Consider the following 23273-nt stretch of genomic DNA (forward strand, 5'->3'; position numbering starts at 1 on the left):
AAGTTTCGAAGGAGGTGCTCTAGGCTGAATCTGACCTCCGGTGACCCAAGGAGGCAAACAGATGGCACCCTTCGGAAAGTAGCAGTGCAGGCTGGCTAGAGGCCTGGGCGGTGAGCTAGGACTATGGGGCACAGTGGGGACACGCCTGGTGGCTGTACCAGGGCAAGGCGGGGGCGTCCACTGCACCTGCAAATCCCGCGCCTCATCTTGGCCCCCTTGCATCCCCGCGGTCAAGCCCACCCCGCAGAGGCTGCCTGCAGGGCTGCAGTGGAGAGGGGGTCTGCGGCCAAGAGGAGGGAGGCGGCGAGCCAGGCTGGGGAGGGGGGCGCGGCTGGCGACGGTGCTGTCCAGGGGGAGGCGGGCTGAGGGAAGGCGCTGCCGCTGCTGCCGCCGCCTCGCTCGAAGCGACACAGACGCCGGGAGCGGCCGAGGCGGTGAGTCGCAGCGCCTTCCCTCCGCTTCTCGGGAGCCAGAGCGGAGTCAGAGTTGCAGCCGGGGCGGGTGTGCCGGGGGCGGCGGCGCCGGGAGTGGCTGCTGTGGGGACCCATGCGTTCCGGGCGCCGCGGGCGCAGGGGTGGGTTCGAGGAGCGCTCGGTCCTGGGAACCTGGTTCCAGCAGCTCCCTCCTGGGTGCAGTTCACCCTGTCAATTCCTCTGTCATTCCCCCAGTGCCTCTGAGGGAAAACAAAACAAAATCACAGACCCCGAGGGTGGGCGGCGGAAAAGGAGAGAGCAACTTTGCAGAGGGCCGCGCAGAGACGCGTGGGGCCGGCGGGATGGGGCGGGAAGGGGCGCGCTGGGCGGAAGGGGGCGTTGGTGAGCCTGGCGGCCCGGGGACATCTGGAGCATCCCGCCCCGGAGTCCGGGGCGGGGGTCCGGGACATCCGCTGGATCCCGGGCCTGCGGAGTCTGCCGGGAAAGGCCGCAGGAGGCGGGTGCGGGGCGTGGGCGTCTGGGGAGGGGGTCGAGGGAGAGGCCGAAAGGCGCTGGTTGAACCTGGACGAGGAAACAGTCTGCGTTTCGGACTCAAGACCTGAAAGATTCGTGTCCCTTGCCCTCGAGGACTCGGGAAGGGTGTGCTGGGGAGATGTGTTTGAGTGTTTTTCAGTGCATACCGATTTATTTTTAGCTCCCAGAGAAGCAGGATGTGCAAAGTGGGTTGTATCAGCCTGGGAGGGGCAGGAGGTCTCCCTGTCCGCAGGAAATACACAAGTTTTTTTTTTTTTTTTCTAATGCTGCAGATGCTTGCTTTAACTTTTGTGCATGGAGAAAGAATGCCATTTGGCTCTCTGCAGAGCTCCTGCCAGGGTTAGTTTCTTCCTGCCGGTCTGTCGGAGGCTGCAGGCGAGGCGGCTGTGTGTGCTTCTGTGCTTACACGCTAGCCTCGCAAGAAGGTCTATGTTCTGTTCCGTAGGGCAGCTACCGTGAAACACAGAAGTAGGCTGCCAAGGTCTCACTCTCTCAGAAGGAAACCACACAAGCTCGCTCAAAGTTTTCCCAGTTCTGGCTGATTTGAAAATAATAAACCTAAGCCACTGTATTACCAAGAGCGGAGTTTGCTGTCAGGGGTTTCTCAGACCTGATTGGAAATGCCTGTGAAGTTTTTCACTCCAATTGGGAGATCCCTGTATTTTATGGCCAAAGGCCGTGATGCAAAGACTGCAAAGGAGAGGGGGTGTGGTGTGATGGTGGGAGTATGGGTATTTGCCCTAGCGGGGCAAGGACAGATCTGGGGAGGAGCTTCAGGGGAGGAGGCTCGAAAAACTGAAATTCACATGGTTACCTACCCAAGTCAGATGTCTGGAAATTGTCCTGAAGTCTCCCCTGTCTCAACCATTCAGTGTCCAGTCCTTAAGACCCTCTGTCTGTAACTGTACTAGGAGAGTTGCCAATATGGACATTAGGAGTGTGGGCTCTGCAGCCAGACAGCCGGATTTAAGCTGTGGCTCATTCATCAATAGCTCCTGGATCTTGGGGTCCTTACTTAACCTCTACTGAGTTTTCTGATCTGAGGCATGAGGTTGATAATAGATAACAAAACTATCTCAGGGTTACTGTGAAGATAAAATGAGTTAATACCCAGAAAACACTAAGCATCATGCCTTATTGTAAGTGCTGCATAAATGTGAGCTCTTATTATTTTTGTTGTTGTTGCTATATGCCCTCTTCTCTTAGTTCCTGCTATCACTGACTTAGTTCATATTCTCAGCACTTCTTGCTTGAATTGTTCCAATTGCTTTTGAGCTTGTTGCTCCCAATCAGGACCATCTTACTCCAGTCCATTCTCCAAACTGTGGACACTCATTTTGAAAACAAAAATCTAAGCCAGTCATTCTGCTTCATTTCCTTTAGAGGTTTTCTGTGGTTTTCAGGATAGAATTCAGACTCCAGGCACTTTCCCGGTCCCACCCTTCTTTCCTCATTAACTTCATCTCCCAAGCCTCCCCCCTACCCCATGTGGCCTCTGCCCATGCCACTGAGTCTCAGCATCTATCATCTCCCCAACCTTCCTTGTCTGGTCAACTCCCATGCATTCTTTGCAGCTCAGCTGCTGCCACACTGCCTTCCAGCAGGCTGCATGGCACTCCCTCTCCCAGAGGTGCCTCTGCTTCATGCTGCCATGCTACCCTGGATATAGCTCTTGCATCATTCTGCACCATTATCTATGTATCTGTCTTCCTACCTGCAAGTGCCTTAAGAGATGGATTCTGATTGTAGTACATGTTTGTTGAATGAATAAACAAACACCAGTCAAACACAATCCAGTCCTTTTCACTAAAGCCAGAATCAAGCACAGAGAATAAGAGAGAGGAGGACCAAACCAAGCTTTATATCTAACACTCTACAACAAAAAACCTTGGGAAATACTAAGGAATCAAGAGTTGGTCAAAAGAAATGTGGCATAGTGTCTTGAAACTGATCTGATCCTTGCCCTCGAGGTGTGTCCTTTTAATGGTGAGGGGCAGACTAACAATGAAGAAACATAATGATCTGAACCCTTCTCTTTCCTTGCTTCCTTCATAAAAAGGTCAAGCATCTCAGACGTGGCTGTAGGGGATGGAGGTCTAATTTTTTTTAAAGGGTTGTGCGGTGAATTGGTTCTGGAGGCAGAGGTGAACTTCATAACACACATGGGTTTTACAGCTTTTCCTTGAATTACAGCGTCCCTCCCAGTGTGAATTTCAGATCACCTGGTATTGGTATGATAACAGGAAACCTCCAGTCATCAAAGCTATTCTGTTACTTTTCGGACTATGCAGTATGTTCAGAGGGTGCTTTTCTGACTCAGGCACCCACTCTAAGCTCTCCAACTCCTGGGGTCCCAGGAAGTTGCACAGGAAGGTAAGAGCTGCTGCTTCCCTGAGGCAGCCCCAGAGTCTGGTTTTAAAGCTCTAGAGCCGGAATTTTTGTACAAGCAAGAGAGCGAAGAATGAGCTTTATATTTTTAAAGGGTTGTAAACGAAAACAAAATACAACAAAACACAGAGAAGAACATGTGATAGAGACCATGTCTAAAATACTTACTACTTAGTTCTTCATAGAAACACTTTGCCAACTATTGCAGTGAAACTGAGACACATTGGTTTCATTTTGCATGTCATCTGGTTGGTAGTGGCTGCCTGGAAAGCTGGGTCCAATAGGAATCCAAGGCTGGGTCCGGGCTCAGCAAGAAAGGGTGCTGTGGTCAGCTAGTGATGTCTGTCTGCTAGGGAATGGGATTAGGAAATAGTCTTCACCATTCCTAGCCTAGATAATATCATTTGTGGATAATGAAGACAGAAATCAGGGATAGAGCACATGAGTTAAAAGTCCTTAGAAGGCAGGAGCTTTCTACCACAACAATGAATAATCACTGCACTTAATATTGCCATTTATTGAGTGTGTACTATGTGGCCCTGGTTTACATGGGATAACTCATTTAATCTTTATGATAATTTTTCAGAAGATATTTTACTTAGGACTCAATTCTGTTGTGTCAGGAACCCCAACATTCAAACTGTTTTAGCAAAAAAGGAATGTTATTTTGGCTCTGATAACTCCTCAGTCCAGGGGAAGACTTTTCAAGTACGGCCTGATTCAGGCCTCAAACATTGTTAGCAGGACCTCATTTCTCTATTTTTCTCAGTTTGCTTTCATGGAGTTGGCACCATTTTTAGTACCATCTCACTGAAGCCCCATCTCATTGTAGGATGGCTGGAAGAGCTCCAGACCTTACATAGTCTGGGCTTTAAATCCAGCCAGAAAGTGGAAGTCTTCATCTCAGCATTGCTCACAATGACTTACTTTGGCTTGTCAGCACTGATTGGGTCCTGTGTCTCTTCCTGTGACCAGGGTGCCACATGTTACTAGGCTTGGGCTTGGTTACATGTCACACGTTTCATCCATAGAGATAGGCAGAGAAATGGGAGCAGGGGTGTTTCTCCAGCAGAAAATTGTTATACTCTCACCAAGAGATGAGCCCCTGGATTTTGGATTGCAAAGCAGCAGATGTTCTCTATAGGACTGTTAGCATTCCCTCTTCGTAGATAAGAGAAACAGCCTTAGCAGCACGCAATAATTTGCTCAAAGTCACATGGTCAGTAAGTAGTGGAGTTCTCATCTGATATCCACAGTTTATGCACTTAGTAGAATTACTTGTGAGCAGAATATTTAAAGTGAGTTTAGTGAGCTTATGTGAAGCTCTAACCTCTCTATTCCTGCAAATATAGCTATATAACTTCAAGAAATTTTAAGTTCTGACTGGCTAGAATACATGAGAAAAATGACATGGCATCTCTGCCTGGATTTTTACTCAACTATTTGATTAATATTCTTGAGCAGTTTCTACATGCTCAGCATTCTGTTAGGTTGTAGAGATATAGGCTGAATAAGATCTAGTCCCCTGTCTTTAGGAATTTATATTCTAACGTGAAAGTGCAAGACATAATTAGGGAAGGGATTGACTAGAATCTGGAGCAGGTGGGGGAATGTGCAGGAGGTGATTTCCCTTCCTTGGGATGGTGGTCTTGCATTTTTGTTTCCTGAGGCAGCCCTAGTACAGTGCTTTGTGCCGTAGGCAAGCAATGAATATTTCTTGAATACAACCTTTTAAAAAACTGTGGTTAAATATACACAACATAAAATTTACTATTTTAACCATTCTTAAGTGTACAGTTCAGTGGCGTTAAGTACATTCACATTATTGTACAACCATCATTACCATCCATCTCCAGAACTTCCTCATCCTGTCCAGCTGAAAGTCTGTTTCCATTAAATACTAACTTCCTATTTCCTCCTACCTTTCAACCTCTGGCAACCACTATTCTACTTTCTGTCTCTATGAATTGACTACTCTAGGTACTTCATATAAATGGTATTTGTCTTTTTTGTGACTGGCCTACTTCACTTACCATAATGTCACCAGAGGTCATCCAAGTTGTAAGATGGGCAGAATTGCTTTCCTTTTCAGGGTGAATAATGTTCCATTGTACATATGTACCACACTTTGTTTATCCATGTATCTGTTGATGGACATTTGGGTTGCTTCCATCTTTTGGCTATTATGAAAACACTGCTGTGAATATGGGTGTACAGTGATATGTTCAATTCCCTGTTTTCAGTTCTTCTGGGTATATGCCCAGAAATGGAATTGCTGAGTTACATGGCAATTCTGTGTTTAAGTTTTGGAGGAACATCCGTTGTTTTCCATGGTGGTACCATTTAACATACCCACAAGCAACGCACAAGGATTCCATCAACACTTGTTATTTTCTGTGTTTTCTTTTAATATAATAGCCATACTAGTAGGTGTGAAATGTTGAACACATTTTTGAAGGTAGGTTGGAATAGAATTGTGAGAAATAGTGGTAGAGTTTAAACTTCATTCTAGGGGAACCATTGGATATGTGTTGCCTGTGATAATGGCATGATCAGAAGGTTTGGACATTAGAGAGGGAGGGGGTGGGGAGAAGAGAAGTTACTTTAATTATTTAGATGAGAGAACATAATAGTTTTCCCCACATCTGTACCACTGAAAATATTATGTCTATCTCTAGTAAATGGTTTTGAACTTGGGGAGGAAACATAAATACAGCATTGAGAGATCTCATGGCCCAGGATTCCTCAGAGAAGTAGACTACTGTTGCTAATAATAGCACTCATGATAGCAAATGCCTAAAGGTGATTCAAGTATTGATTAATTCTGATAAATCCTATGAAAGATTCCTCCTCCAACATCCCTTAAGGGGGCAGATGAACTGCTCAAAAGGGAGTAACTAAGGAAAGTTAATGAAGGGACTATTTACAAAGGTGTGGGTAAGATCAGGGAACCCACCAGAAGTGGCCAGCAATGCATGGAAGCTTTCACGCATTGAGGAATATGACTACTGCCCATCATGGCCTGGTGGGGAGGCATCTGGGTGAATAAGACCCTAACCACTCTCTTCCATTCTCTGATCTGGTGCCGGTGCCACCCAGTTGGCCAAAGTAGCCAGAGCCAGACCTCAAGAAGGCCTGTTGTTATGGGACTATCTTGTAGTCCATAGCAGCCAACACAAAATAGTGTTCTAGTTATCCCCAATTTACAGGTAACTGAACCGAGGCCTTGAGAGGTTGAGTGATTTACCAACATTGGGAGCTAGTGCAGGTTTATGGACCTGAAATCTGAAGACTGATAAATAATCAGAAATCAGCACATTTCTTCTGTATATGCAGCTGGATCTGGAAGGTACGTTTTCCCCAACCTGTGTGTTTTGACTCTGGAAATAATCTGATGTGTACAAGCTTGGCTTGGCTGTCAATAGGTGGTGCAGGTACCTGCTCAGATCCCCACTTTTACAAAATAATGTACTTAACAGGCATATTTCATACTTGATTTATTATATTTAGATAAAAAGAATATTTTCCATATACTTTATGGGAGTGACAATCTGTCCTTGAATCACATTTGCTACACATGAAAAAGATGCAAGTTGTGGGGTTTTTTTGTTTTTTTTTTTGTTTTTTGAGTTGAAAGTGCCAACAGAGTTGACAGTGTCACCTGGCTGTTTAAACATTAGTGAGACCTTGGGCTACAATAAGAGAATACTATTCAAAGAAGGGAGAGGCTTGTTCCCTCTGTGCTGCCCTGACAGGTACAAGTTAAGGGGATTTCTCATGAGCTGGCAGATGCTGAGGACAGTAGCTGGGACTCTCTGGCCTGGAATCGCTCTGTGGGACTTTTATATTCTTTTCTTCACATACATGAAAGCACTGCACTGAGGGAAAGGGATTAGACTCATCTGGGGCCGGAACTAGGCCCACCGTGAACACAGAATGGGCTCCTTTGGAAGGCTTCATATAGTCCCTGGCTGGAGATTGTGAAGCTGAGGCCATAGGTGAGAGATGGGGCTGTGAACTTATATTTGTTTCCTGTGGCCGCTGAAACAAATGACCACAAAATGGTGGCAACAGATATTTATTCTCTCACAGCTCTGGAGGCTAGAAGTCTGAGGCCAAGATGCCATGCTTCCTCCAGGGGTTCTAGGGGAGGCTTCATCCTTTGCCTCTTTTAGCTTCTGGTAGCTGCAGCATTCTTGGGCATGAGGTTGCATCACTTGAGCTGTGCTCCATGTCACATTGCTTCCTGCTCTTCTCTGTGTGTCTCTCCTCTGCGCATCTTTTATAAAGACATTTGTCACTGGATTTAGAACCCACCTGTGTGATCCAGAATGATTTTATTTCAAGATCCTTTATTACATCTGCAAAGACCCTTTTTTCAAATAAGGTTGTATTCACTGGTTCCAGGGGTTAAAGCTTGGTTATGGCCAGGCCTGGTGGCTCATGTCTGTAATCCCAGCACTGTGGGAGGCTGAGGCAGGAGGATTGCTTGAGTCCAGAAATTTGAGACCAGCCTGGCCAGCAAGGTGAGACCCCATCTCTACAAAAAAAAAAAAAAAAAAAAAAAAAAAGAAAAGAAAAAAAAAATTAGGTCTCTTGGCATGTACCTGTGGTTCCAGCTACTCAGGAGGCTGAGGTAGGAGAATCTCTTGGGCCCAGGAGGTGGAGGCAGCAGGGAGCCATGCTGACACCACTGCACTCCAGCCTGCGTGACAGAGCGAGACCTTATCTCAAAACAACAACACCCCACAAAAATAAAAAAAAGTCTTGGACACTTGGACATACCTCTTTTTGGGGGTTGCCACCATTCACCCCATGACAGAACTCAGTAGTTAGTATACACGGCAACTATTGATTCTCTGACTCTATGACGGTGCCCCTAGCTTTGATTTACTGCCAGGATTCTAGATTCCTAGACACAGTAGAGGTTTTCTAAATACTTTTGATTTGATCATTTGAAATTTTATTCTAACTTTAAACAACAAAATAAACAAACACTTAAAATCTACCATCCTTTACTTCTGAAATAAAGGAGTGAGTGAAAGAGGCTGTCAAAAGTCAGTTTGATCCCTGTCTCAGCTAAACGGTTTCTGGGCTTCGTTTTGCTGGATGGCATTGAAGGAAATGAATGGGAAAAGGAGCTGCCACTGGTCCTGTTCGGGTTTCTCACCTGGGGCTTTCCCAGATTCTTTCAGAAATATAATTCCTCAGAGGAAGGCTAAGGATGCTGGAGCCTTTCAGGAAAGGGAAGCAGAAGCAGTAGAGACTCATTTCTAAGCCCATGCTTCAGGAAGCATCCACTACAAATATTGTTTGTGAATGCCATTGGCCCATCGGTGGGTCTTTTACTTATGTATTTTCAACAGTGAGCCCCAAAGTAGGGCCTGTGTACATCGGGCACATAAGGCAAGTTAAAGAGTAGCTTTGGCAATGGCCTGGAGAATTCGGTGACTGTAGCCCATCAAATGAGGTGTATCAGAAAAGTCCTCTCCAGGGCATCAATTATTCTGTTTTATTGTCTGCATTGATCGCATTAACTGGGGAAGAGCCAAAATCCATTCAGTCTGTGCTATGGAGAGGCAGTTGTAATTAAGGTCTGTTTCTCTCTAGGGGGCAGCTAATTTTGGTTTCTCAGCTGCTTTACAGTTTGACTTCAAAAGAGAGGAAGGAAAGAAAAAAAGGTAAAAATGCCCCTTCATGTTACCTAACCTACTGTATCATTGTTACTCTGGTTAATATTAACTTTGGATCCTTTTGTTTTGAACAGTGTATCGGAATACTGTGATACTTACAGAATTTAGTCTCCCTACCTGAAGAAAAGGTTTGCCCTGCAGGGGACCAGCTACATAGTTTGTGGGGCTCAGAGCAAAATCAAAATGTGGGAACTTTGTTTAAAAAAATTAAGAATTTCAAGATAGTGCTAGTGGAGGATTAATGGCAGCATGGGGCCCTGCTGAGCATGGGGCCGGTGTGATGGCACAGGTCACATGCCCATGAAACTGGCCCTGGCTTTATATATATGCTGAGGATGGTATCCTTTTGCCTACCTGGCACCTTAATTCCCAAAGAGTGACCAAGCCAGTTTCCTCTGCCTTGGTTGGTGCACAGCTCTTCTGTAGGGCAAGGGCAGTAAGCAGCCTGGCTATCTCCTGTTGGTCCTTCCATGTCCCTGGCTCCCTTCTCTACCTGGCTCTGTGCCCCAAGAGGAGATCTTTACCACTGGTGTCAATGGCCATCTTGTCTTCTGACTTCTGGTGTAATTTGGCCAGAAATCAGCAGGAGATGGGAGGATGGGAGGAGAGTGAGGTAGGGTATTTATTCACCTATCCCTCCACTGGGTAGCAACCTGCAGCTTGGTGTGTGTGTGCTAAAGACCACAGCGCCTGTCAGCTGTCCTCTCCATATCACCACCCTCTTTAGGTTCCTTCAGCCACTTCCTCCCCTTATGCCTTCAGGTCTAGGGTGGTCATGGCTTCCTGCTATTACTAGCCTTAGAGTCCGGCATTACCCTTCATTGCTTTCCTGAACCCCTGTGTGACTTTCTTCTCAATAGCCTCTTCAGTAGGACTCCTCTGTAGGATTCAAGAGCAGCCTCTTTAGTTTTCTGGTTGGGCTTTACCTGATTTGGTAACCCTTGGCCAGAGTTTGGCCACACCTTACTCTGCTGCAGGGTGGAAAGAGAGAAGCTGATGGCTGTGATAACAGGTGACTCTGCCGGGCTGGCTCCTGGTAGAGACGGGCGATCAGAAGGCAGCAGCACATCCACATCTACAGTGGTGGGGAACATATGCTTGAGAGCTAGACATTTGAATTCTCTGGCCTGACTTTGGGGAAGTCATCTCATCCATAAGATGAGCGAATGACAGCCCTTCACTTACAGGGCTGTTTCGAGCATGAAGCGAGATCACACCGGCATCGTGCTTATCATAGTGCCGGGCACACAGGAAGTACTCAAGAAGCATCGTTGCTTTTAGCTTTAGTTCCATGGAGTGACCCCCTCTAGGGGATACACTCGCTACTTTTCTCAGATCTGAACTCAGGCACTGACGGCCTAGACTACACCAATGATTATCAAGTTTTCATTGATTCACGGTTGTTCGGGTGTTATTTCTATCTTTTCAATTAGATTGTTCTGAAATTGTTATTGTCTTATATACCTTTTAAAAAACAAATCTAAGTGCCCAACCCAGTAGGTAGCACATCATAACTGGCCAAGAAATATTTCTTGGCTAAATATAAGACGACTACATAATTTATTGTTCACATCGGGACATTTTTGAGAGCGAAAGGGGAGGGCTTTCGAGTAATTACAGCAAAACAGCAGGCACAAATGGGGACTGTCCTAGACAATCCAGGTAAAGAAACACAGTTACTCTACTTAAGTTTTTTTTTTTTTTTTTTTTTTTGAGACGGAGTCTCGCTCTATCGCCCGGACTGGAGTGCAGTGGCCAGATCTCAGCTCACTGCAAGCTCCGCCTCCCGGGTTTGCGCCATTCTTCTGCCTCAGCCTCCCGAGTAGCTGGGACTACAGGCGCCCGCCACCTCGCCCGGCTAGTTTTTTGTATTTTTTAGTAGAGACGGGGTTTCACGGTGTTAGCCAGGATGGTCTCGATCTCCTGACCTCGTGATCCGCCCATCTCGGCCTCCCAAAGTGCTGGGATTACAGCCTTGAGCCACTGCGCCTGGCCTTAAGTGGTTTTTAAAGCAGTTATTTTTAAGCAGTTTTCAAAATACGTTTTAAAATTTGCCAGCCTACCGTATTTTGTATTCGTCTGCCTTTGGTTTATGAGATAAAACATGAGATTTGAAAACATAGGGAAAATATGTTTAATATTCCTAATAGATTGTTGGCCTGAATTTGAGGCAATGGGTCAAGGCCTCTTACCAGATAGAGACCTACCTTTATACTTTGTTACCCTACTTTACACGAGGGTAAACTTTCTTCTGTGTCTACTTTTAAAACAGATAATCCCCTAATTATTGTCTTTCTTGCAATAGTGATCATTTATGCTCAAAAGATGGCAAAAATAGATTTACATACATGTGTTTTTTGGAACATCTTTGTCTTTGTATTTCTGGTTGCCTGGGTGACATTTCCAAGAGAATATGTGCTAATCTGCTATTATTGAAACAGAGATAAGGTGGAAACTATTTTTAGGCCTGTCTATACCTTTCTTTTTCCTCCCCTAGACCACTTAATTGGTTTATTTTTTTCTGTTTCCATTGTCTGAAGGGCATGCATAGCTTCTGTCTTAGTCCATTTTGCATTGCTATAATGGAATAAGCGAGACTGGGGAATTTATAAAGAAAAAAGGTTTATTTGGCTCAAAATTCTGATGTCTGTAAAAATTCAAGATTGGGCATCTGGTGAGAGCCTCAGGCTGCTTCCATTCATGATGGAAAGTGAAGAGGAGCTGGCAGGTGCAGAGATCACATGGCCAGAAAGGAAGGAAGGGGAGGGGGAGGTGTCAGGCTCTTAATCAGCTCTCCACTAACTCATAGAGTGAGAACTCACTTCCCTCCCTCCTCCACCCAGGGAGGGCATTAATCTATTCGTGACATACCCACCCCTACAACCCAAGCACCTTCCATTAGGTACCACCTCCAACAATGGGGATCCCATTTCACCATCAGATTTGGTGGAGACAAACAACCATATTTAAACTATAGCAGCTTCCTTCCTGAAGCTCTAATTTGGGGACTGGATAACTTTTTTGAAACCTGATGTAGTCACTCAGTATCTTCTTCATTTACAATAGCTAAATGTGTATTGATAGCCAATTTGTTTGGTTAGTTGATAACAGTTGTTTTTATCACAGTTTGTCTAAAACAAGCTTAGGCAAGGGATATTTTTGTTATAAAAAAATAATGTGGAGGCAATCTGTAGTTCTCTGGTGGAAAAAGTACATCCCTTCTGGAGCTAGATTAATCTGGTTTTGGTCTTAGTATTGCCACTTATTAGCTGTGAGGCCCCTGGAGCTTGAATCTTCAGGTGACAATGGAAGCAATAATAGTGCCTGCCTTATGGGGTTGTTGTGAAGGTTGAGAGGGTTAAGTAGAATAACACATGCAAGGAGAAGATGCAGCATCTCACGGATAGAAGTGCTGATGCTGCTGTTCTTAATATCAAAGGTACAGGTGCACCTGCCTTTCAGAAAATAATCTCATGCAAGATATCACAAATATTTGAATTTCCTAAAGAGATAAATTAGGGAGATCATTATTTTCTTTACTAAAATGTTTTTGTTTTTATAAACATTTCAGAGAATTTCTTTCAGTGGTGAACATCCTTGGGTGTATTTATAGTAATATTGAAATTTTTTAAGTTTCTAATTTACCCCAGCAGTTTTAGGAACATAACTGTTGTGTTATCAACCATAATTCAAATGTTCAAAAGCAGCCAGAGTTAATATTTGGGGTCTTTTCTTCCCCTATTTTTATGTAACGATTTTGTGAAGATGTATGTATCATTTATGTGTGGTATGTAACTGTAGTGTTCTGTAAGAGATTTTGAACATTTATTTGACTGTTGCATGTGTTTGAAGGGGAGATATTTAGCCTAATTCTAATATTTGAGATAGGGCCTTGATTACTGCAGTTAGAGATCGGAGATGAGTAATTTGGATTATATGGCAAGTCTGAGAGAAGAGATGGACTTTAATGTGTTATTTAAAACTGTTTAATATTGGGGTGTTGCTCTGGCTGGGGTTCCTTTGGCTCTCACTCTTTTGCGTTGTTATTGTATTTTTAAAGGCGGATTGCTGCACCATTGGTCTGGAGTTTGTCTTGCTGCCCTTGAGGATAGGGGAAGGAGAGAGGAAGCAACACTCAGACACACATGTGCATACACACACACACACACACGTCTCTTTAGACATATAATCTAAATTTTCTCAGTTGTTGTAAGTGGAGGCTGGGGATGTGGGAAGTCAGTGACGTTGAGTTCCTACCACCTCACCCTTTGGAAGACATGATGACCATTTCCATGCCAGGCCAAAGGACAGGCAATGAGAACCAGAAGTCCATTCTAGCGTCTGAAGTTTCTTGGGAAAGCAACAGGAAGACATTTAAAGTATATGTTCCCCGGACCTTTGGTGTTGTTCCCTCTGTATCATTGCCCCCACAATTATAAAAGTAAGGCATTATAAAATAAAATAAAATAAAATATGCACAATATAGAAAATTAGAAAGAAGAAAGAATCACTCTTATTCCAAATATTCAAAGGCATCCTGGAGTATTTATTATCATTACTTAATATAGAGTTTTTTTTTAGTTACAGGGTCATATTTATATTTATCTATTTTTTAAAATTATTTTTTTCATTTAACCATATGTCCCAAACATTTTATGTTTTATTCTGCAATCTTTGTAGACAATGCTTTATTGTATATATAATATTTCATTGAATGGATTATACCTCAGTTTACTTAGTCATGCAATTTTTGTACATTTGGTCAACATTTTATATACATTTTTTGCTATTATTATTTTGTACAATAACATTTTCTCCATTTAACATTATATCTTAGGATATAGTTTTAGTGAATTTAATAGATTGAAGGTTTGAACATTTAAAAACTCTTAACACATTTTTAGCAAAAGCCAAGTTACTTTTCCAAATGGGTTAGAGCAATTCATGTTGTGTGACTGTGTCGATTTCATCTTCCTTTACCATGCCTTGACCTTTATCACTTCAGAATACTTTCACTAACTAATCTAAGTGCCCAACCTAGTAGGTAGCACATCATAACTGGCCAAGAAATATTTTGTGGCTACATCTAGGATGACCGTATAATTTATTGTTCACATCAGGACAGTTGTGAGAGTGAAAGTGGGGTGCTTTCTAATAATTACAGCAAAATGACAGGCAGAAATAGGGACTGTCCTAGGCAATCCAAAATACTTTCTTTTAATTTGCATTGCTTTGACGACTAGTGAGGCTGAACATTTCTTTTTTATATTATTATGTACTAGTTGCATTTCTTCTCTTCCTAATTTTCAGTTACATGTTCTTTACCCTTCAATGTTTTTCATATCAGTTAAAATAAAAAAAAATTTCCTTCAAATTTTAAAAGTAATATATGGTTGCGATAACAAGAGAAACAATTCAGGACAAAGATCCCCAAAGTAAAAGCTCTGATGGCTCATTTCTTCTCCCAGGGAGCCAGTGCTAAAGGCCTGGGTGTTTCTCTACCTTTCTCCTTGTGCGTGCACACAAAATACACTTCATTTTAAAGATACAAAGGGGGCTTGATATTCTCTGTCATAGTATACATATTATTCTGTAACTTGCTTTATTTTTTGCTTAAAATATATATTGTGGACATAAGATCTTTATCGTAATAAAATATCTTTGGCACATTTGGTACAAATATTTCCCCAAATATTAGTATATCACTTGCCCATTTGACATAGTTTGACATTGGCGAGTGGGCAAATGTTTCCCTGCGATTTCTTCCACTGACAGGACAGCCTGCTCTGCGCTTTTACGGGGTTTGCTACTCTGCTGTCTGCTGGTTTTAAAACATTCTTAACCTTCAAAAAAATCATGATTTAATGCAACTATAATTTATTTTGTGTAGGATGAGGAGGAAATAAGGGGCCAAACCGATTGCTTTTCTCCTTTAACTTGCTGATGAATTGTCCCATCACCCTTTATAGAATGAGGCTTAGAAAAAAAATCCTTCCATTTCCATAAGGTAAGTTATCCCTTTTATGTGTCCATTTTTTTTTTTCAGCTATAAACTAGTGGTACCATAATCAGGAGAGTATCTTTCTAAGGCAGGGAAGAATTTGCATTTACCTGGAATTAGGTGGTTACACTGAGAATAACCTGATTTCTCAGGCCCCACATCTTTGCCTTGAACTTGAATATCGGGATGCCATGGGAGTGTGAGGTCTGAGCTCAGAGTGCTTCTGCTAACGATTTCACATTCATTGCTCCTGCATTGCTGTGATGTAGGAGGGCCACAAATACGATCTCATTTTACAGGGGATGGGGCTGAGCCAATCTCCATGATTCACGCACGGTTGTTCCTGCTTTCCGATCCAATAGTTCATTATTTTATATACTTCTGTCTGTTTTTGTGGTTGTCCTTCTGGTTCCCTTTCTTAGTGATACATTTGTGTTTGAAACTTTAATCTTAGTTGGCTATTTTGACCACTATGAGGAGAATCTCAAAAAGGCTGCCTAGAACTGACGGCTCTTCCAGGAGCATTATTATTATTATTCCTATTGAACAAACATTTATTGGGAACCTGCTCTGTCCACGGCACTATGCCAGATGTGGGAAATACAAGGTGAAAAAAACACTTTTCCTCTCCTTGAAGAATTTACTACTTTAGTATTGTTGTAGCTCCTGCTGTTGTCCTTAGACCTTTACAAAAGGATATCAATATTTTGTGTTGCATCTACTCTGCTGCCTTGATTGCAATGACGGAGGATGTTTTCTGTCCAGCAAGTCTCACAAGTGCATTGCAGGCTGTTTCCTATTCAGAGAACTACTATGAGGCATTTAAAACACCCAAGGACTTGACTGATGCATATTTTATAAGCTCAGATGGTCTTAGAGATCTTCGGTGTCAGTGTCCTCTGTCTCTAAATAACTACACTTTTCGGCTCCAACTTCTCTTCCTTTGGGCATTTAGGTTACTCGATTGGTCAACCAGGATCTAAAAATAAACCTAGAAACTTTGAGAGTATTTTTCCCCCATTGGTTGATTGATGTGTGTTTTTGTGTATGCCAAACTGCGCTGTGTAACTATTTACTTTTGCATTATGTATAGCACTTAGCAACCCACAGTGGAAATGAAAGCTAAGAGCACAGGCAGTCCCCAGCTGAGGCGGGGGAGCTCGCCTGCCCAAGTCTCAGCCAAGTCTCTTTCCCTCCCCCATCCTGTACCTTGCTGGCCTCTAGTTCCTGCTTTTTGCCTTCTCTGCTGGCGGCCAAGTGGGGACCAGGAGCAGGGGCAGGAAGAGCCTCTCCTGCCCCTACTCTTGCCTGTTGAGATTTCCCTCTGCAGGTCAGCGTGGGTGGGGTGAGGGGAAGGACGCAGGCCTTGGCCACCACTGGTGTCTTGGCATTGGTGACAGTCCTGTAGGGTCAGAGGCACTGAGACGCTATGTCTTATTTGGAACTCTAAATGCATTTCCATAAAAAAAGGACACCAGTTGTGGCTGGGCCCTCAAGACAAAACTATGTGACTTCTCAGGAACGCTTTCTTTAGGGTGACATAAATCAGTACTTACAATGTTGCTGTTAGAGGAGGATACATTCTAAATTCTAAACATTTCAGGTTAGAAAGAAACTTAGGACAAAATCAGCTTGTAACTCAAGGGACCGTCTCTAAAGTCAAAAAGTGGCTTATTCCCACATGAGAATGTCCTTTTGCTTGGGACTTTGGAGTGTGCTGAATGAGCTCAGCCCTTCTTTCCTTAGCCCTCTTCTGTAGCTGTAAGAATACTTTGGTTCTCTGATTTTAGAGTAGCAATTGTCTTAAAAGTTCATACCTTGATTTTACCAGAAGGGTGGGAGAAAGGCCTTGGGGAGTATAGATTTAATTCCTTGATTATTGCCTTTTAGAAAAGAATGCAAAACAAAATGTACCAGGGCCATTGTTAAAGATTCTTACTTTTTTCCTTAAGAAATCCAACTTTTGTTCCTTTTTAGGACTCTTGTGTGCCTCTTATTCATAATGCATTTTGTGGAACAGATTTGAAGAATATTTCTGTGTGTGTGTGTGTGTGTGTATACATATATATATATGTATAATATATACACACATATATTTAGGCTGTGGATAAATAATTTTCTAAAATAAAAAGTTTCTTTGAAAGTTGATTTATATCATCGTTCTTTAGTAAAATCAGTTTTTTTTTTAAAGGGCTGGAAAGCATACATCAGCAGTTCAGAATGATTAAATAGTACTTACTTGGAAAGGGACAAAGTCTGTGAACTGAACTTGTGTGGTTTTCACAGACGGGGACAAAGCAGTAGAAAAATCAAAACGCTCCAGCCTCAGGTGAATTTTCTTTCCAACCTCAGAAGGGGTGGGCCTACTTGACACAGGAAGCGTCATAGGACAGTGGTTTGAGTAATGAGAGAAGGCTTGTGGGTTGGACTCAGCTGTTGTCTACATACCGAAAGACAGAATGGTCTATAGAAACTCTCCTAATTCCATGGCCTCTGCATTTTTTTGCAGAGTGCATGTATTACACACAGGACACCTCCCCTACAAGAACAAGGAGCTGCAGAAATAGCTAGAGCTATAGACTGCAATGGAAGAGGAGGCTAAGCTTCTAGCAGTTGCAGACAAAGAGAGAAGTCTTAGAGGCTGGCATGTCAGCCCTGGTGTATGAAATTAACCAGCCCTGAAGGTTCAGTGCAGGACCCTAGAGGATCAGGGCACAGTGCAGGATAAGGATGAGAACAGGGATGTGTCCACACATCCGAGACACTTTCCTGTGCTACCCATAGCCGTAGGTATATAAATATATGATAATAGTTTTATATGTATTGTGTAAAAATATATTTATACGTAACCATTTAGAAAATTGTTGTTCTGCTGGGTGTGGTGGCTCACGCCTGTAATCCCAGCACTTTGGGAGGCTGAGGCTGGAGGATCACATGAGGTCAGGAGTTTGAGACCAGCCTGGCCAACATGGTGAAACCCCATCTCTACTAAAAATACGAAAAAAATTAGCCGGGCATGGCAGTGCACACCTGTAATTCCAGCTACTTGGGAGGCTGAGGCAGGAGAATTGCTTGAACCTGGGAGGCAGAAGTTGCAGTAAGCCGAGATCACGCCACTGCACTCGAGTGAGACTCTGTCTCAAAAAAAAAAAATGTTGTTCTAGAAGGGCCATTGTGGTGGTAAAGGACTAGGATGTCACTCAAACTAATTTGAGTAACAGGGGTTCTTGTAGCAATGACTGCTACTCTCATTGATTCAGACCTCACTATGTGCCAGACACTGTTCTGAGTATATTATCTCATGGAATCTTCTCACCCATCCTGGGAGGTAGTGTGTTATTATTCCCGTTTTACTATGGAGGAGCAGGCATAGAGGATGTTCTCTAAGGCAGCTGTGTGGGAAGTGGGAGAAGTGAGTCGCACGCAGAAGGTCACTCTGGAGCCATGATTTCTAACCACTATTCTAGATCTGTTCCTGGAAAAGATTCCATGACAGTGAATCAAAGTATAGCTGGGCCTCATGGCATTCAAAACAAGGGACTGGAAAATCAGGAATGGAGCCATTTTCTTTCTCAGAGGTCATGTGGTCTCTGCTCAACTAGCCCCTCCTCTTCTCTCCTATCTTGTTTCTTTATCTTACACATGGCGCCTGAAGGTCAACCAAACCCAAAAGGCTGTACCATGAGACTTCAATTTCCCTCAGCATCTCCTGGCATAAATTTATAAGCAAGAGATTCCTATTGGTCCAGCTCACTGAGTCAGGCAACACAAGCTGTTGGAGCCCAGGCAGCAAAATAGTTACCTGCCTTCGTGTTGCTGTTTATCTTAGTTTCATTAGTGGCCATTTCCCTGAGCAGGGGATTATGGGAAAGGCAGTGCACACTGGAATGGGAAGTAGTTCATAGCAAGAAGTTAACATCTCTGGTACAAACTCATTTTATACTTTGATAAACATTTTTTGTTATCTTTACAAAGTTTCTACTTAAAAGAATCTATATATATCTCTATCTATATAGTCTACATCTCCTTAGGTTACAAATGTTAGAAACCTGATTCAAAGGGGCTTACAAAAAAAATCAAATTAATTGGTTCATGTAATTATAAAGGCAAAGGTTTGCCTGGATCAAGGTCTCAAGCAATATTATCAGAAATCTATCTCTTGGCTCTGTGTTCCTCTGGATTGATTTTATCCTCAGGCACGTCCTCTCTACATGATCTCGAGATACCATCAGAAGCTCCGGGCTTATCTGTTCGCTGAACAATCCCAGCAGAAAGCTTCTCTTTCCCCATAGTTACAGCAAACTTCCCAGGTTTGATTCTCATTGCCCTGAATTGGTTTCATGCCTATCGCTCAACCAAACATGGCAGCCAAGCTAATTGGTCAGGCCTGGGTCATTGTCCATCCATGGAAAGGGGTTAAGTCTCCTTCCACTCCCCACACATGCATTAAAGCACATGGACTGGGAATGGGGGAGTGTGGTCTCCCATGACAATGGACATGTTAGTACCACAAGAAATGGGAAGGGATACTGTCCATGCTAAAACAACCCACATCACTATTGAACATTTTCAGGTCTATTACAAATAACTGGACAGCTGTAATAAAGGTTTTGGGGCCCAGGAAAAGCAGACTGGACCACAGGCTGATTCTTATGTGACAAATTTAAAGACCTAGGAAATCCAAAGTGCAGGGGTAGGCCTACATCCTCTGTGGTTTTTTAGGTTATAATTCTGAAAGATGATGATATTTAGTCAAAGAAAATTGTTATTAAGGTTTGCAACTTTTTGAGAAAGCCAATCACAGGATGGTTTTGTCTTTACTTTTTGATCAAGTAGAAGGATAACACTTGAAGGGTTCTTGCTAGGTGCCCCCTATTTGAAATCTAAGCTGTTCTGGCATTAAAATGACTTTGGTAAATTACATACAGGCTTTGTGTAAACCTTCACAGTGCCTAGGATTTAAAACTCAGTTTGTTTAGCTAATGATTAAAATGCCCAGTTTATATATCAATGATCTTAATACTCACTGGGAAATAATTGCTTGGTTTTTAACTATATAATCAGGAACTAAGTATATAATCAGGTACTTGAAGTCGTGTGGAGGTTAAACCAGTAAGTCTTCACACTTGCAGGTATGGTTTGAGTCTACGTGACCTCAGATGTTCAGTAGCAGTTTGTGTGTATGTGTTTGTATGCGTATGCATGTGTGTGTTTGTAAATATAATTTTGTACTAACAGAACTGCCATATCTCTATGCTTACTCCACCTGCTACAATGATCCCAGATGTCCATTGGAACAAATTATCAGCTTATTTTGCCTATCAAAATTTTCAGGCAGTTGTCTTTTCACTTATTTAAAAATTTGTATTTAAGGGCTTAAAAAAGTCCCCTCATATGCCAAAATGTTTCTCTTCGGTTGATTTTCATGTAATGTTGACTTTCATATTTAATAGTTGTTATTTCTTTATATGCTGTTTTGAGGTTTTTCAATTGCAAACAACAGTGAGATAGGCATTGAGGGGGCCAGAGTGCCTCCCAGCTACTCTAGAGGCTGAGGTGGGAGGATTGCTTGAGCCCAGGGGGTCAAGGCTGCAGTGAGCTGTGATTGCACCACTGCCCTCCAGGCTGAGTGACATAGTGAGACCCTGTCTCAAAAAAAAAAAAAAAAAAAAAAAGAAAAGAAAAACAACCAACATGCAACATGGGCTCTAGGGTCTGACTGCCTGGGTTTGAATCCTGGTGGTGTCTTGCTAGCTGCTTTACTATGGGCAAGTTACTTACCCTTCTGAGCCTTTCTTTCTAATAGTTTTATATAATTTTCCTAACACTGTGTGGTATGGACTGTCATTATTCTCTTGTTTAAGAGAGAATTGGGTGTTAGGGAAATTACATAAAACTATTAGAACTGTGCCCATCCCATAGTAAGCAAGCACTCAATCGCTCAATAGGTGTTAACTATTAATATGATTTGAACAGGTAGAGAATGGGGTAGAGTGTGTTTAGGGAGAAGAGACGTGGCAATCGTTGGCAAGGACAGTAGAGGGGAGGGAAGGCACAGGGACAGCTGGGAGGTTGGTGTGGAGCTGAGTCCACCAAAGTTCCTTTCCTCTGAGTCTGTATTTTCCAGAGTCTCCCCTTACTCATCTGGTTTCCCCAAAAGGACTTCAAAGCCCAAGAGAAGCATATCCGGATCTACCTGACAATATGTTTCCCAGGATACTAAAGTGGCCTTCTGGTTTATCAATCAGTGCCTCGAGCATTTAGTTGGTGTGGGTTGGTCCCCTAGGGTCTCATCACCCCCGAGTGAACTGATAAAATCAAATTCCTGTGTGTGCAGAGCTGAGGACCAGGCCTTGGACCTATAGTGACCCCTGAGAGGCACAAGAATTGTGAGGCCCAGCTGGAAACTGAGAGCTCACCCACCTCTCTCTTTCTCCTCTCCCTTGATCTTGCCATTAAACTTTCATAAATGCGACGAACTGCACCCCAGACATCCGGTGGGATTGGGCAGAGCCTGGTGTGCAGAAGGAGGAGCTCAGGAAGTGCTTCTGCAGTGGAGGAAGAGTACTCGCTGCTGCTGAGGCAATGGGCAGTGGAGTGGGGCTGGGGGGGCCACACCTCGGAAGCTGGGCTCCGGGTTCTGGACCCTTTTTCCACTTGCTAGGTGCCTTTGGAAAAATCCCATAACTGAGCCTCAGATACCTCATCTATGCAATCAATATCAAATCTGAAGGTGGAAGACTGCTCTATGTCCTCTGGTGTCCCTGCCAGCTCTGACACATGTGCCCTAACAAGGGTACCCCCAGCAAGAGTTAGGGGTATTGGGGCACAAAATGTTTCCTCCCCGTGGAACTCAAGGGGAGCTACAGGGTAGTTTCTGCCTTCGTCTGTGCGCTGATTGCTTTACGTTTGCTTTCCTTGTTGCCCTATTTGAAATGTAAGCTGTGTTGTTGGGTGGAGTGTTAATTGTGAGAGGAGGATGGACACAATTTTTTTTTGTATTACCTACTGTGCCCATCACAATTCTGAGCATTGAAAAGGTGCTCAATATACATTTGTTAAAATGAATTGAATATTATTGCCTAGCAATCAATGAATTACATCACATTCTTACTCAAAAGACATTATTTGCTTCATTTACAGCATAGCAATAATAAGAAAAACACGACAAATAAAATCGATTATTTTGAAGAATAGAGGATGAGTTTTAAGAGCTATGAGTTCTGTTTCAGAGTTGCATTTACTTAGTTACAATTCATGTTAGTTTGTTATAAAATGCTTAATTATTTAGAAGTCATTCTCCCATCCCCAGCTTCAACTCCATAAGATAGAAAATTAAAACATTGATTTTGTTTTAAAATTCAGGCTCCCACACAGCCCCATTTGTAAGAGTAAGAGGTGTTAATACTGCTAAGTTGCTCTTCTTGTAATTTGGATAAATGCTGCTCACATGTTTATTATTCTACCCTTTCTTCAAAGGGGCATTCATTTCTAGTCTGAGACTAATGTGGGAATCTATTACACTGGTCAATAAATGAATAGCCTGTTCTTATATATACAAGAATTCCAAAAGCTCTCATTTTAGCCACAAAAAAGCAAAACAAAACACACGCATAAAATACCCCATTTCCACTTGTTCAAAGCTTCTGAAAATAAGGTTATGGTTGCGATATATTCCTAGGCCTTCCTTTGTGAATGCATAGGCCAGCAACACACTCTGGAAATAATTCCCCACACAAGCTAATACTGTTAGGACTCGGCTTTCTGCCCTGGATCCAGTGCAGCCTTCGTATATAGAATGCTGCTAATTCACCACTAAATCAGGTGTCAGCTAGAGGCTTGCAGACACCCTTAATTTGACTTGTAGTTTTTTAAAACTTCTAAAATTTGTTGCTAACTTAAAAAAATAGAGGATGTTTTATAAAAATGCAGATTTCAGGCTTCTCCTGAAAAATCGTAATATCCGCATATAATACTGGGTCCATTTCCTGCCTGGCAGCAATCGGAGAGCTGAGTGATGCATGTTCTCTTTAGAGAGGACGCATGCACAGGGGTCCCTGGAATCCCCACCCTTCTGTCTGTCACACATCCTGACTGGTTTCACGTGCCCACATGTCTACCTGTTCCTTTAAGCATTTTTGAGGGTTTTTGTTGCTGGTCATGGTATAAAATATACATAACATAAAATTCACCATTTTAACCATTTTTAAGTGTACAGTTCAG

The 23273-nt window shown here is 43.0% G+C and overlaps 1 protein-coding gene across 2 annotated transcripts in view; it reads left to right on the top strand.

Moving 5' to 3' along the window:
* Nucleotides 1–336: 336 nt before the first annotated feature.
* NCALD (neurocalcin delta) overlaps nt 337–23273 on the top strand; it is a 476133-nt gene continuing 453196 nt past the window's right edge. For both annotated transcript variants that reach the window (XR_001882851.1, XR_001882849.1), the window contains exon 1: nt 337–434. The gene's annotated coding sequence lies outside the window, so the exon portion shown is untranslated. The remainder of the gene's footprint in view (nt 435–23273) is intronic.

This window comes from Rhinopithecus bieti, unplaced genomic scaffold, assembly GCF_001698545.2.
Source record: "Rhinopithecus bieti isolate Rb0 unplaced genomic scaffold, ASM169854v2 scaffold_47952, whole genome shotgun sequence".
In the NCBI taxonomy this organism is placed as follows: domain Eukaryota; kingdom Metazoa; phylum Chordata; class Mammalia; order Primates; family Cercopithecidae; genus Rhinopithecus; species Rhinopithecus bieti.